The 15404-nt window shown below is 38.6% G+C and overlaps 1 protein-coding gene, 1 long non-coding RNA gene and 1 other non-coding gene across 4 annotated transcripts in view; 1 reads left to right on the plus strand and 2 right to left on the minus strand.

The window, feature by feature from the left end:
* The window catches only part of LOC141454740 (LHFPL tetraspan subfamily member 6 protein-like), a 603704-nt gene that overhangs the window by 232534 nt on the left and 355766 nt on the right, over positions 1 to 15404 (minus strand). The gene's annotated exons all lie outside the window — the stretch shown is intronic.
* The window catches only part of LOC141454741 (uncharacterized), a 113235-nt gene that overhangs the window by 63432 nt on the left and 34399 nt on the right, over positions 1 to 15404 (plus strand). The gene's annotated exons all lie outside the window — the stretch shown is intronic.
* Positions 4026 to 4144, minus strand: LOC141454823 (5S ribosomal RNA). The gene has a single exon (XR_012458981.1). It is a non-coding gene; the product is annotated as a 5S ribosomal RNA (ribosomal RNA).

Consider the following 15404-nt stretch of genomic DNA (forward strand, 5'->3'; position numbering starts at 1 on the left):
TCCAGCCTTCCACAGGAATCCTTCCACTTGCACAATACCTTAATGATGATACTCTGCGCACCGCTCGCCTTCCTGTTTTTACCTCCATCCCTATACAAAAAGAAAAAATAATACCAACCCTAACAACTCACAGGTATGCCCCCTGATCTTGGGGCATCCTCCCCCTCTAATACTGCCATCTCTTTACTGTTCACCAATTCCAAAGGAAATCTCATCCATCCATTCGCCTTTTAGAATCTTCTTGAATAATTAATCCTATCCAAATCCCCCTTTTTGCATGGAAGTGGACGTGGGTGGGCTCCATGAACAAAATGGATCTCTTTAAAAGTTATCTACTAATACAAGTAAGGCCTTGAAGTAAGCTTGATCACCGTCAAAAAAAGGATTTCCTCCCACGCACGCGCTACACCTACACCCACGCACTAACACTAACTTGGCAGTTCAACTTCTTTGAGTACTTTTATTAAATTAGTTCACTGGGTTAAGGAGATTCCCATGCTTTCTCATCAAAATAAGGGAACTAAGGGAGTATTAAAATCCTATCCTTGGATCCTTTTTAACTGAAGAAGAGTTTCACGATTCTATCGATTAATCATTTACCAGCTCGTCAAGGGTGAGTTTGTGGGATATGAGCACCGACATGCAAACAAAACTTTCTGTACAAGGAATACATTTTGCAACAGACAATACGATAAAATCCTGGGTTATTCTCAAACTCATCAGACAAACCCACACGTAAATCTTAATAACCAATCCAGTGGCAAGTAAGCTTGGTGACTAGCAAACATACTTTACTGTAAATTTCTCATATTAACCATTAAAGGTATAGACCGGGGAATATATCCTAGTACCACAATACATCTTAGCTTTGCGGGTGTAGCCTCTAACCGCTCCGGCTATCGTGGCGCCTTAAAAACTTGTACTTCCAAGTGAAAATCTTCTTTAACGAAGGGTAAGAGAAGAAATAAACGAGGATTCCTTTTAAAACAAATTGAATGACAAACTTTTTTTTTTTCTTCTTTCTCAATCTTTACTTTTTCTTTTTTTTTTTAAGTGAATACAATAAAAGTGGACACAATCACTTTAACGGCAACAAACAAGGAAACCCCATCAACAAAGTAACCCAAGCAATAAAACAAAACAATACGAACATAACAAGGAGGGTCTTATGGACGGACGCATGCGGAGTGTTTCAAAGCAGTTTGTCTCTTTCCTTTTAGTTTATTGTCTATTTTCTAGCTCCTACCCACTTCCTGTTTGTCTGTAAAAGTTTCCTTCCTTCTAGTTTCTTACATCCGTAAGTTTTGCCACCTATAAATTGAAATGTTCCTTTTCTTTTGCTTCATCTCTTATAAAGTACTATAAATGTCTCTCCTACACTCTGTCCCCTCTACTTTCATGTTCTCCAGCTGTGAGTATTGTAACCATGAAAGATCAATGATGACTTCTAACTGGTGTCAGCGATAGGAGACATCCTGATCCTCCAATATCCAGACTTCTAAATGGAGTTTTCCTCTCTAGACTGATTGCCTATAATGCTTCAGGAGTTGTATTCAGTACACTTTTACTTTTCTTCAGGAACTGTAGTATCACACGATGAATTGGACATGGGATGACATCCTGCTTATCTGAGAGAATCTATACTGTATTTGTATGGCCCATTTCTTTTATCGGCTCACACTGTTTTTTTTGGAGGGGGGGCTTTTGCTATTATTTAGTATAAGTGTTGATCAGTCAGTGCACTTTATGAAGGCTTACTACTGAAGATGGCCGAAAATGATAAATGGCAAAAACAATAAATTATAACTATAGATCAGTGAATAATTATAGGTACCCCAACAGAAAGGATTAGCAAAGAGGTTATTGCTCTGGATTGCCACGCAGAGATTTCAAGAGTTAAATCCATCCTAGTCTATTTTTACAGCTCCACAGTTCGGTGATGGTCACTATTGACTTTAAAGAAAGAGAGGACACTGTTCGGAGACCGGCAGAGCAAAAAAAAAAAAATGTTCCGGGCACCAATAACTTCAGATATTGACGCGCCTTGAATTAAAAATGTGAATAATATATTTACCTCGCAAGGGGTAGTTGTACGCAACTACAGGACCCGACATCGTACACAAACACCAGAACAATTTACACACACATCTAAAAAAAAAAAAAAAAATCCGCTGCTTACATTGCAACTTTATCCAAGTAAGTCCTCAGTTGCTTCCTTAGTCGTATTGAGTAGATAGGGCGTAAAAGCGAAACTCAAGTGGGGAGGAGAATAGATATACAGTAATACTACTGGGATATCCTACGAGTAAATCTGGAGTCTCAGTTAGAAAGTACGATTTAGTCACGGCAAAGGATTTAGAAGGCTATTGATAAATCGGTCGCAGCCGATACAACGTCTTTTGCTGAATGAAGCTCCGATACAACGTCTTTTCCTGAATGAAGCTTGTGCCCTAGAAGAAGGAACGCGGCCTTCCTTAATGGTGACCCTTAGTTTACAGCCCTTGCCAAATTGAATAGACTAAAGATGGGGCATGTTGCTGCTGTCCAGTCCTACTTTACCGGTCAAACCTTGAAACTGCAGACGAAGATTAAAACTATGGAGGACTGGAGACTACAACCCTATCTAGAAATGCTGTTGGGGGAATCTTCTGGAGAATATCTGGAAGACTTGAATTAGCTGGTAGATTGTGTTTAATACCAAACTGCTAGCTCACCAAGCTCCTCCTAGAATTTCCTGAGACAACCTGGGAGAGTTGAGGATGCTGTCTTATCTGGCACTAGTGGGAGTCCTGTAGTGAAGATCTTGTTGAAAGAAAATTTGCTTGACTTACTTCAGTTTAAAATATTGTTACAGCTCTTAGTGATACTGACAGAAGAAGAAGAAGATCATGCTCCAATCTAAAAGAGGCTTTCAAAAATCTTGGAAGAGCTATTAATATATTCCAAAACATCCAGGGATGTACATCGAGTAGATTGAATAGAACAGAGCGACCAGTAATATGGTGTGTGAACCACAAAATTCTTGAACAAGTTGAGAGGAATTGTGTAAAGGCTCTTCTCATAGGTTAGGATGAATAAACAGCCAGGGTAAAGAATTATGGCACGAAAAACGATAAATTCAAAGAGGAAGGATGTGTAGTTGACTGAGACAAAAGCGCTGTCAACCTTCAGAATGTCTGCGTGTGTGGGTCTGTGTGGGTAATATGGTTTAAGGAAGAAGGTATAAAAGTAGTAGAGAAATGTGTTATGGCTTTGTATCGGTGTGTCTACGTAGGTTAGCTAGCACGAAGACTAAGGATGACAAAGTTAAGTAATGTATACATGTCTAGGAGGAGACTCTAGAAGGGAGTATTAAGGCTGTAATGTTTGAGTGCAGTCTGTCTAGCTGGTTGAAGACAAGGTGCTTGAAGCCGCAGGTACAGTTTTAGGCCCTGTGTTTCGGTGCTAGGGATGAAGGTTAAGGGTGTGGTTGACAGTGCGCATGCGTAGCAGAAGGGTGTCACTCTTACATCACTCCCAAATAATACCCCTACTTATCCCTATAACCCTGGGTATAACCCCCCGTCCACATTCCCTTATCTCTCACTCTGACTACCTCGTCGCAATGCCTAATGCCCGCATGACGGATCTACACTCTCAAGATAGATGATATGGCGTTTACAAACATACCTACAACCTTCCCCTCCACATAACTTTGCACAACTTTTGGGGGCCTTCTAAGTCTTAATAGAACAACCCCATCCCCTTACCTTCTGTAAACTTTCAAGCATACGTAACTTCAGTTTGAACTTATGACTTGAATAATTTAAAGTTATTACTGCTTACAATGTATTACATGATTTCGCAACAATGAGAGGTCCATAAATTAAAGTAAAAGAAAAATTATTTACACCATTTCCTGTTCGGACCAGTTATTATTGGGCTTCAAGTTCGTCTTTAGACACAACTTGAGATTTTTCGCTGATGGCTAAGCTATAATAACTACCTAGGTACACTTGGTATATATCTGTACCCTTAAAAATAAATGCCAACAGCACGCGGTGTTCCCAGGCGGTCACCCATCCAGGTACTAACCACGTCCGATGTTGCTTAACTTCGGTGATCGGACGAGAACCGGTGTATTCAACGTGGTATGGCCGTTGGCGACAATGTTTAGTATAATAAAGAGTTAATGTCAATAATTCTTACTAATAAAACTCATTATGCGGTATATTGTGTGAACTAACTCATACTTATTTATTTAATTTCTTTTAAAAAGAACCTTACTAGATATGTAAATGAACTATTTTTCCCCCAAAAAATGTAACATTTGAATTTACTGCAAATGTGATTGTGTTAACGGTGCTTGATAATAACTTTGATTTTATACGTCGTAGCAAGCAAGTTTATTGCGTCGCATCTTCATTCATCATCAGTTTAGTGTACAGTATTGGACTTGACTTATTTTTCCGTTCACGTAACATTTGCTGATTTACAGTATGAGTTTGAAAACATTCCATCTCGTAAAAGACGATTTGCAACTAAATTTGTCATTGCTTTTTTTTTCTCTATTACGGAAGATTTTTAGGGGTTTTGAAGTCGATTGTGACTTGAACTCTTCTCATGTCCAAGCATGCGCATGTTTTCACAAAGTAGACTCATAAGAGCATTTCTACTCCGTTGAATAAAATCAGATGGAGTCCTATATTAGGCTTAACAGACTGTCTAATTCTTTTCGAATTATGTCACGTGATCATCACGGACTCGTTTCTCTTAAACAGATAGACCCTGGTTGAGGACTTTCGAAGAGTTGATTATTGTTAGCCTTTTCGATACTCCCTGGATTCCTTGATGTCCAGAAAAAAAAAAAGCTCAGTTTTCTTCTAACCTTGATCATCTTCCAGATTCCTGGAAGTGTAAAATTGGAAATTAATTCTGAATTTGTGGCTTTTTATTCATTTATACAAACAAATTCGAAAAAAAAAATTACTGCCCATTTTATTGTAAAAGAGAAAAATAAAAATATAATATTTTTCTAAACGCAGCTTTGTTAGAGGGAAAAAACCATCGTCTCGTTAAGGCGATTTTATAGCAGCCATCATTCGCTGCTACAAGAGGGAAGGTAATATTGTCTGTCAGCAATAAAGTAGTAATCTATCAATCTAAATTCTTATATCCGGTCACGGAATCATTGATCCGGTTTTGGGGGAAACATACTCTTTTTTTTTATTAGCGTTATACTGAAAATGAACTGACCAACCACAACTCTGCAGATTTCAAGTTAGAAACGTGATATCTTTATAATAAAAAGATAGCGTCACGTAACTTCGCGTCAATAAATGCATACGTCTTTTATACCAATTTGTCTGGAACAAATAAAGGTTCTAGTATCTGAGAAATTAAATCTACTGTAAAAAAAACAGTACATACTAAATTAAAAAATGAAATAGAAGACAATTCACAACTGTAACCTCACATGACTTCCGTCTCCTTCGTAAGGGCTATTCATCGAAGAGAAGGAGACCTTTGTCCTCTCTCTGGCAAACATACTACCGAACTCCTTCCTTCTCGTACGCCTCCTTTGCCGAACAAGTTGGGTTAGTGGTGGGAGAGCTTTGGATTGTGCACAACAATGGGGGGGGGGGAGACGAGGAACAGAGAAGTGGCTAGCCCAAACCCAAGTTGGTTGGTTTTGGACCAACACTAAAACCCACCGCGCGAACAACCAGCGGGGAATGAGGAGGGACTTACCTCAAGCCAAGGTCTGTCCGCTACAATACCTTTGTAATGATTTATGCCCATTAGGAAGTTTGGGAGGAGTGGGGGGGGGTTCTTATCACTGTCTCACTCACTCTGTGTGTGTAAGAGAGAGATAGTGATCTACTTGGAAATGGTGGAAGTTGGTCTCTTGCCCGTAACTCACACACAGTTTTTATATTGATATAATTTATACTTTACACACCTTAAATTATTATTAATGACCAATGGCGTACCTTGGTTGAACCATTGGTTGAACTAATAAATTCAAATTTAAACCGTAAAAGAAATATTGTGTTTTAAATTGTGTGTGTTTTACTTCCTCTGGCTGACTCTTACCAATCGGAATAATCGTAGGGCCACCAATTGGTTTGCAAAGATTAACGAAACCATTTTCAAGAAAAATTTCGTAAAAATGAAAAATCCTTTTATGTCAAAAATAATTACTTCCGATTTACGGGTTACTGATCGCTAAGTTATATCCGGTACGTTGGAGAGACCAAATCCAAAGGATGTTCGACTGGCTTTGTATGCTGATGACGTCGCTGTCTATGCTTCGTCCTGGAGATTGGATTACGATAGTCGGCAGGCTTACTAGGGCCCATGTCATGTGTGGACCGATTTTTCACCAAGTGGAAAATAAAAATTAACCTCCCTTAAAAACAGAGGCTATCCTTTTCACCAAGCGCAGGGCGATCTTGTATCGACATGTCCACTTCAGGGGACGGATTGTGCCGTGGGCTGCCACTGTCAGGTATCTTGGAGTATTACTGGATCGTGGGCTGACTTCTACCCTCCTCACATAAAGGATAGATTCAATAAAGGGTAAGGCAGCCATTCACGAGTACTATTCCCGCTGTTCTGCAGGGACTCTAAACTGTCCCTAAGAGAATAAACTCCTCCTGTACAAGGTAGTGGTTGCTGCAGCCATTCGAGTGCTATTCCCGCTGTTCTGCAGGGACTCTAAACTGTCCCCAGAGAGAATAAACTCCTCCTGTACAAGGTAGTGGTTAGGCCCATGTTACTTTATGCTTGTCCCTCCTGGAGTCTGGACATGTCGATCCAATATCGCCTCGCTGCAGATCCTGCAAAATAAATTCCTCAGGCTGGTCACAACTTTTCCCCCGCTACACCCGTGTTAGACTTACACGCCAACACTATGTAGAACACTAGATCAAGTACCTCTCTACTGGTTTCTTCAGTAAGTGTGAATCAAGTCACAACCACCTTTGCAGACTAACAGGGGACTATAGTTTGGACAGGGTGCACAGACACAGGAGAGTTAAGGACTCCCTGAAGTAGAACTTTCCTTAGAGGCTGAGGGTTTTTCATTTGTTTTTCCCCTCGTTATTCACTTTTATACTATAGTAACAATTTATGTAATTAGTTGGTGGTTATAGTATTTATACTAGGACTCCGATGTACACAATGTGTTTTATACATGACTTTATACATGTCATGTATATACATTCAATTGTTAAATAAAGTTTATTCTATTATCTACAAATCTGAAAATATCAAGTCACAACTTCCAGCAAGCTTTTTGTTTTTGAGATATTTTGTTCACAAACTCTCCTAAAAACCACTAATTCTAAGGAATCTCAACATCCTTCCGGTCAAACATTAATTTCTAAAATCATTTCCTTAACCGCTACACTTTCCTGAAAGTAAATATGAATACTAGATAATCTATCCATGATAAAACATAAGTAAAGAAGTAATGTCATACTTAGGGAGTTACATAATAATAGTAAAATATATAAAACATCTGGTTGTATAAAAACAAAATTGGCCATAAAAGTATAAAATATCTTTTATATCCTCTCTTCCTCTCTCTCTCTCTCCCTCTAACTCTCTCTCTCTCTTAAAGGTGTAATGTTTTAGTGCCATGTGTTAGTGCACTGAAAGCTAGGTTGGCTAAACTGGGCAGCGAACTAGCAGGAAGTTTATCAATTTTTATGCATTATAGGTTTAGTAGTGGTGCACGGCCGGCTACAAACTCTTGTGCCGAAGATCTTCTCTTCTTTCAAGTGACACAAGAGGTGGCTGTCAAATGAGGGTAATGGAGACATAGCCGAGCGGTTAGGGGCTAGACCAGGAAAGCTAAGATGTATTGCGGTACTAGGCTATATTCCTCGGTCAATACCTTTAATGGTTTATATGAGAAATTTGCAGTAAAGTATGTTTGCTAGTCGCCGCGATAGACGAGCGGTTAGAGGCTAGACCCGCAAAGCTAAGATGTATTGCGGTACTAGGCTATATTCCCCAGTCTATATCTTTAATGGTTAATATGAGAAATTTGCAGTAAAGTATGTTTGGTAGTCGCCTCCGTCCACGACACCGAATCTGGTAGTTGAATGTAAAGCCTGCCTGCCTAACATATGCTTTACTTTGCTTAACTAGCTTTTGAATTATCCTAGATGGGACTTGGCGATAAAGTTGCCGACTAAATCAGCAAACCAGAAATGTTATTATACTTAAACTCTTGCAACTGCAACATTTAGTAAGTACCTACATTGTCTAGGAAAGCTCCAGGTACTTGGGAAGCCTGAATTTAGGGAATAGTCAGCCCTGTTTCAAAGTCCACACATGCTCTTAGTATGCCTGAAACCAAGAAAACTAGTCTCTATTAGGAAGTACTAGGACTCTGTTATCAATCTTTTTTTAAGGAAAAAAAAAACGCTGTTACGTAAGGGTACCAATCACAATAGATCTGATAGATTGAAGTAGAATAGGCTTTTCAAGTCACTTTACAAAATCTAAATCTGCCCAAGATCGATTCCTTCTTTTATTAGTTTGCTGGAAAAATAACCACCAATACGATTTGGGAATGGAGCGGAATTTAGGGAATTTGTGAGTTCTTCGAGTTGTTCTCCCTAAAACTACTACAAGTTTTCTACTCTACCTGTAAACTCTGGTTCCCATAATTTGGAGCCTGAAGAAGCCATTCTCAGAACAAGCAAGAACTTTTAGGTGCTTGCAACAGAGGTAGTGGTGGAGAGGTTTGTTTTGTAAGTAAAAAGCTAAGTCTTCTACAATGGACCAATCGTGGCGTGCATTGTTGCTGGAATCGGAAGATGCTAAATAATCACTTCATGTGGTCGAATGGACCAAGCTGGGCAAAAGGTCCAAGTTATTCCTCTGTTCCTTACAGTTTCTGCACCTTTATAGTAATGTTATATTTTTTTTTTCTTCAAAGTATTTGTGCTTAACAGAGCACAACTAAAGAAGACGAGAACAAATAAACTTAAGTGAACTTCATTCAATTAATTTTACAAGGTTCAAAAACACAATTCCACAAACAATACAGGCCATCATAATTAAACCTTTTGAGTAGAAAACACAAAGTAATTCCAATTTAGTACACAATGAATTTACAAACCACAAAGAGATGATGATGATTATTGCCGAATAAGTAACACAATAAACATTTACAATGTCTGCTGTTATGAGTAATTCCATTGGCGGCATTAATCTAACAGCACAGGAACTTCTTAAAAAAATTGTATTGATTGTTATTTTATTTATTTTGTAAAGTGTGGTCGCTAACTATAAATCGTTAAATTCAATAGAATAGACATTTATCGTTTTAGAAAAGTTTCAAGTATAAAAAAAAAGATTTCATTTATAAATTCAGGCGCTACGGTAGCCGAGCGGTTAGAGGCTAGAACCGCAAAGCTAAGATGTATTGCGGTACTAGGCTATATTCCCCGGTCTATACCTTTAATGGTTAATGTGAGAAATTTGCAGTAAAGTATGTTTGCTAGTCGCCACCATAGCCGAGCGGTTAGAGGCTAGACCCGCAAAGCTAAGATGTATTGCGGTACTAGGCTATATTCCCCGGTCTATACCTTTAATGGTTAATATGAGAAATTTGCAGTAAAGTATGTTTGCTAGTCGCCACGGTAGCCGAGCGGTTAGAGGCGAGACCCGCAAAGCTAAGATGTATTGCGGTACTAGGCTATATTCCCCCGGTCTATACCTTTAATGGTTAATATGAGAAATTTGCAGTAAAGTATGTTTGCTAGTCGCCACGGTAGCCGAGCGGTTAGAGGCGAGACCCGCAAAGCTAAGATGTATTGCGGTACTAGGCTATATTCCCCGGACTATACCTTTAATGGTTAATGTGAGAAATTTGCAGTAAAGTATGTTTGCTAGTCGCCACGGTAGCCGAGCGATTAGATGCTAGACCCGCAAAGCTAAGATGTATTGCGGTACTAGGCTATATTCTCCGGACTATACCTTTAATGGTTAATATGAGAAATTTGCAGTAAAGTATGTTTGCTAGTCGCCACGGTAGCCGAGCGATTAGATGCTAGACCCGCAAAGCTAAGATGTATTGCGGTACTAGGCTATATTCTCCGGTCTATACCTTTAATGGTTAATGTGAGAAATTTGCAGTAAAGTATGTTTGCTATTCGCCACGATAGCCGAGAGGTTAGAGGCTAGACCCGCAAAGCTAAGCTGTATTGCGGTACTAGGCTATATTCCCCGGTCTATACCTTTAATGGTTAATATGAGAAATTTGTAGTAAAGTATGTTTGCTAGTCGCCTCCGTCCACGACACCTAATTTGGGTAGTTGGACGTAAAGCCAGCCTGAAACAAATTTTCAGGATTGAATACTGTTCCATAGATCGAATTTAATCTTTAATGAAAATGAAGTCACATTTAACCACTATTTATTCCAGATAAACTGAATTCTTAGAAATCCGACTAGCTTTTGCCGCGTACTGCAGGCGAGTAGATTTGGTACAGAATTATTTGTTCAATTTTAGCTAGAACAATATCTTGCTGTTCTCCTATAATTGAAAGTTTTGCCAATGTTACTTGCAATTCTTGCCGAAAGACACAGCATTTTACCCAAATATACAATAGAGAAACTGTTCTGAAACTGGCGAATCAAAATTCATTTCGTACAAATCTTCATGCCTTCAGGGGAGCTTAAAAATTATAAAATTTCTTTTATGGACTTAGTAAGTTAAGAGCTGGGCGTGTACGTAAGTGACAAGCAACTAACTTGGAACCCTTGTACAATACTTAAACGACAGGAATTTAACAAAATGAATGATCTAATTCCCCTCTACCGTTTGTATCAGCATCACCACTTATAAGGTAACAGAAACGGATAACAATAAACCTAAAAGAAAATCTAGAAACGTCATCATTTATTTGTAAAGGAAATGGCCAACTCAATTTCCTGTTATCAAGCCGAATATCCTGTTGGTTGCTTGTTTGTGTTTGTGAGAGAGAGAATTATATCATCAAGGAAGCAGTGTGTTTGAACATCTGGTTCTTGAGCAGCACCTTCACTTCCTGTCTCACTTGTGACGACGGTCCAAGTAGAGATATATTTTCTGTCGTAATAAAATACAATTTAAATAAATAATTTATTCAAATTAAAGGAGAAAAACACAATAATTTCCGGTGGTGGGCCTTAAACTAAAAAAACAAAAAACAAGAAATAACAAATTAGTTAATTATAATACTAAAATGTTTGTGAGAGTTTTCTCTGCAAGAAACAGCTGTTAAAAACAAAATTATACCACTTTTTTTGGCTTAAAAGAAAAAGAAGGCGCAAGTATTAGTCAAATTACGTAAAAATAAACAAAAAAAATGCAAATGTATTGATTTGGTTTAATCAGGAATTAGTACCGCCCAGTTTTCTGTTTTAAATTTTTACATAAATTTGCATTTCTTTGGATAATGGAATTTTGTTTTTTTTGACCTCTTCGTCCTTTGTAGACGAAGATATTGCTACAAGAATGGCTGCTGGAAATAGTTGCTTTTATAGGGCTCTTCAAACGGTGTTGAGAAGTAAAAAAATGTGTCAAGAGCAGCCAAAAATACGAGTAAGGCTTGCTTAAGACAGTGCTGGAGGCCGACTGTCACACCTATGGACTCAGAAACGTAGGTTTTGACCCACAGAGCAGATGAGCAAAGGATACGCAGTTGGGGAAAGGAAAAAATATTAAGGAGAATATTTTTGGTCCTGTGTGTGTGTGGACAGAGGAAGGCTTCAGAATCTCAGGACGAACCAAGAAGTGGCTGAACTGTTTTTGAAGAGCCTGATATTGTGTCCTTGCATAAAAGGCAGGAAGACTGCAATGGTTGGGAATATTATTCGTCTAAAGTAATATTGAAAAATGAGATTAAAATGGTACAAGATGTATGGAGCTTATATGGGAAACTTTAGGAAAAACCAGAAAAAAAAGAAAAACTTGAGAGGGGATAATTATTTTGATCACCGCGTCAAAAGAACTTTTAAGAATAAGGTGGTCGTTGGTGGGAGGTGAAACATTTAATCCGTTCCCCAAAAATCAATGTCCGCGGTCGCTATGTAGAGTGTCCGTTATACCGGAGGTTCCTTTATATAGAAAGTGTATAGGGGTAAAACGGGAAAATCCAAAAACTGTCCGTAAATGGAGGTGGTCGCTAGTGAGAGTGTCCTTTTGTGGGAGGCTCGACTGTATACAATAAGTAAATCTGGAAGTGTTAAGATTAAGTAGTACGTGAAGAGCAGGAGGAGAGAAACTACCCAGTGGTAGCACTCTCTAGGGGATATAATGATCTTTAGGTCTTCAGACCTCAAGGAAGTCGCGGGGCCACTGGCGATTCAGCGATTCAGGAAGCGAGAGACAGTACAAGAGGATTAGAGCTAGTCGAGAGAGCAGTATGGAGTTTTTGATATTTAATCTTGGCGAGTTGGTGTACGAAGGGGATGTTGAGGTCGTACGTACATAGATTTATAGCTGTTATTTTAATCACAATTCCAAGAAAACTTTATTTTAGGGCAGTTCTCAGTTAGGGAGGGAGCTTAAAAGTGTGTAAATTATAACCGTGAGAAAAATCGTAAGAAAATCTCTTCGAGAGTGTTCACACCACCAAGAGAAAAACCTAATAAAGAAAATTTTTATAGCCAGCTTGAAAAGCATTAACCCTTTTTCTTTTGTTTTTCTTCGTTTTTTTTCTTCCTCTTAGGGGAAATCTTGGGGTGTTTTTCCTTTGGGAAAAATACTCCTAGTGCTTTCTAAGTACGATATATCTAAAAACCAGGGACAGTAAGAAGCTTTAGTAAGTAGGGAAATGCTGGAAAAATAAAGTAAAAATACTGGATGGAGAAGAAGAAGCAGAAATTTAGTACACTATTCGGATGCCTTGAACGTCAAGAAAGGCACCCAAAAGCTTAAAGTGGTAGACAGCCGCCAGAACGGAAGTTGTATCCAGTCATGTCCATTTACTTGTAGAGCTGGCTGCCCTGTTACATCCCGTTCTTGTGTGGGGTGGGGGGAAGGGGCTACAAAAAAATAAATTCGGACATACTAATCCAAGAAATGCGCTCGGGCTTTCCAACATCTAAGACCTTTCCTCCCGCCTGATATATTTCTCCTTATCCCGCTCTTTTTCCCCAGCTTCTTTATTTATCTTCAGCTTTCAACCAGACTGGACTACACTGCTGGACCAATCTTATTCAAACCAACTTATTCTATTTACTTCTACTCGGACCTTCTTCATAATAACAAATAAATATTATTTTTTTTTTACTTTTCTCAACTCCAATTTCTCCCGAAAAAAAAGGGGGAAAAAACAGGATTTACTTCCATGTGCACTGAAGGGAAAATTAGTGGCCAAGAACTGCATTGGAAGCGCTTTAGACTGAAGGGTTCACAGCACGGATTTGGTTAGCATGCTGGCCCTGGATCCATTAGCATGCTAACAAGGTGTGGAATACGTAGCACCTGCTATTGGCTCTCTTTGAGCGGCTTAGATCCGTGTGATCAGCTGTGCCGGAAGCGGTAGTATTACTGTTGGAAGTCGCGCTCTCCCTCTCTACTGGCTCTAATCCAATACCTTTCTCCAGAGCTGTTGCTAGTAATTAAGCCTGGATCCTCCATCTGGCTGGCAAAATACAGCATCTATCAACGAAATTATCTCGGACATAGAAATCTCTTAGGAGGTCTTTGATGTGTTCTATCCTTTTCTACCAAAGAGGTAAGCTTATTTTGAAGGTTCAAACCAGATACCTGAGAATAGATAGCCTACTAACGCTTAGAAAGCATGATTAATTAACCTGGTTCTGCCATTCGCCCGGATGTTCGGGAGTACCCAGAGCTAAAAAAGTGATTTTTTTTTTTTAAAAAAAAAAGAAAATTATCTCCCTGAGTGTGGCCCAGCATAACTGGAAAATGGAAAATTAGTTCTATTATTTCAATATTTGAAATTTCGCTACCACTACAAGTGGTATTAGTAAAACCCAATCGTCTACAGAAATGCCCTTTTACTGGATATGCAGGTTTTTTAAAGTTTTAAGTTTAAAAAAACTGAGATGTGTGCGGAATTAAAATCACGACAATGACGTGGTGTACACGTGTCGAACGCAAAGGCATAATTTTCTCAGAATTTCCCCTTACTTACCATCTTTTAATTTTCAAAAATTACGTTTTCCACCCGGAAGTACACGTTTTGAGATCATCTAAGAACACCTAAAAATGGTCTCCACTTTTGATACTTTTGTCGCTTTTAAACTACTAAGGTTTTTAATCAAAATCCGACGGCCGGATAAATTGCGTCTAAAGTTTTTGGAGATTTTCTTAAAGTTGGCCTAAATGATTTTCTCCTGGAAGCTTTCAATGGCAATTTTTTTTTCCATCTAAAGTACTTATGACAGTTTTCCCGGTACAGTTTTCTTTGTTTAATAATTTCTTAGATAATCTCAAGTTTAAGTTACTCTTCTAGAGTGCCAGTTTTAGCCAATTAAGCGCCCCCCCCTCACAGTGTGCGGAATTAAAAGCAGACAATGACGTGTATACACGTGTCGAACGCAAAGGCAAAGCAACTAAACGTTTACAATGTCCGCAATAGTCACTGCAAGCGACTTTTTCTGCAATCTGTGTGGGGGGCTTGAGATTACAGAGCATTCTCTGTGCTCATTCAAAAATCTTGCACCGTCTTCACGTATGCATTGCCGCTTAGTTAACTAGGGACGCAAGAGCTTTTTTACTAGGAAGAAAAGAGCCTTTTTGAATTCTGTGCAAAATGAAATCATGCTCGTACTGGAGGTCTGAACCTCTATCTAAGGTAAAAACAGGCATTGCACAAGGGTTGAGAGCTTCTATTTGTGCGCCTAATTCCCCAATCTCTAATGCGGAGACCAAACATGTACCAACCACTTATCATTTGGCTGACTCCCACCGCAGTTCTATTGGTAAGATAAAGGAAACAACCCCTACCAAATAACATTCTTATTGTATTTTATTAAAATTTCGAGTTTTTATAGTTAATAGTGTGTATACACGTCAAACACGCTTAACTGGTTAAAACAAGAAACAGTTTGGCCATCTGCAGAAAAAGTTGCTAGAATTTCCCAATTTAATTTAGGGCATTTCCTTTAAAATAATCATCCTATAATAGAGAACATGTTATCAACTTCCAAGAAACTTTTAATTACAGATGAAGTTACAAGGATTAACATCTCGTGCGAGGTGGGTTCACATTAGATGATTTAAATTTTTAATTAATAATTTTCTAACACAATTTAGAAATATTTATTTTAGAACTGAACATAAATACCAAAATTTGAACAATTAACGCCTAGGCAGATATTATTGTCGGCTAAATACATAGCAAATCAATCAAACTCACACCTCCGGCTACAGATGTAACAATATTT

This window comes from Rhodnius prolixus, unplaced genomic scaffold, assembly GCF_049639745.1.
Source record: "Rhodnius prolixus isolate KJV_2025 unplaced genomic scaffold, Rpr scaffold_9, whole genome shotgun sequence".
Classification (NCBI taxonomy): domain Eukaryota; kingdom Metazoa; phylum Arthropoda; class Insecta; order Hemiptera; family Reduviidae; genus Rhodnius; species Rhodnius prolixus.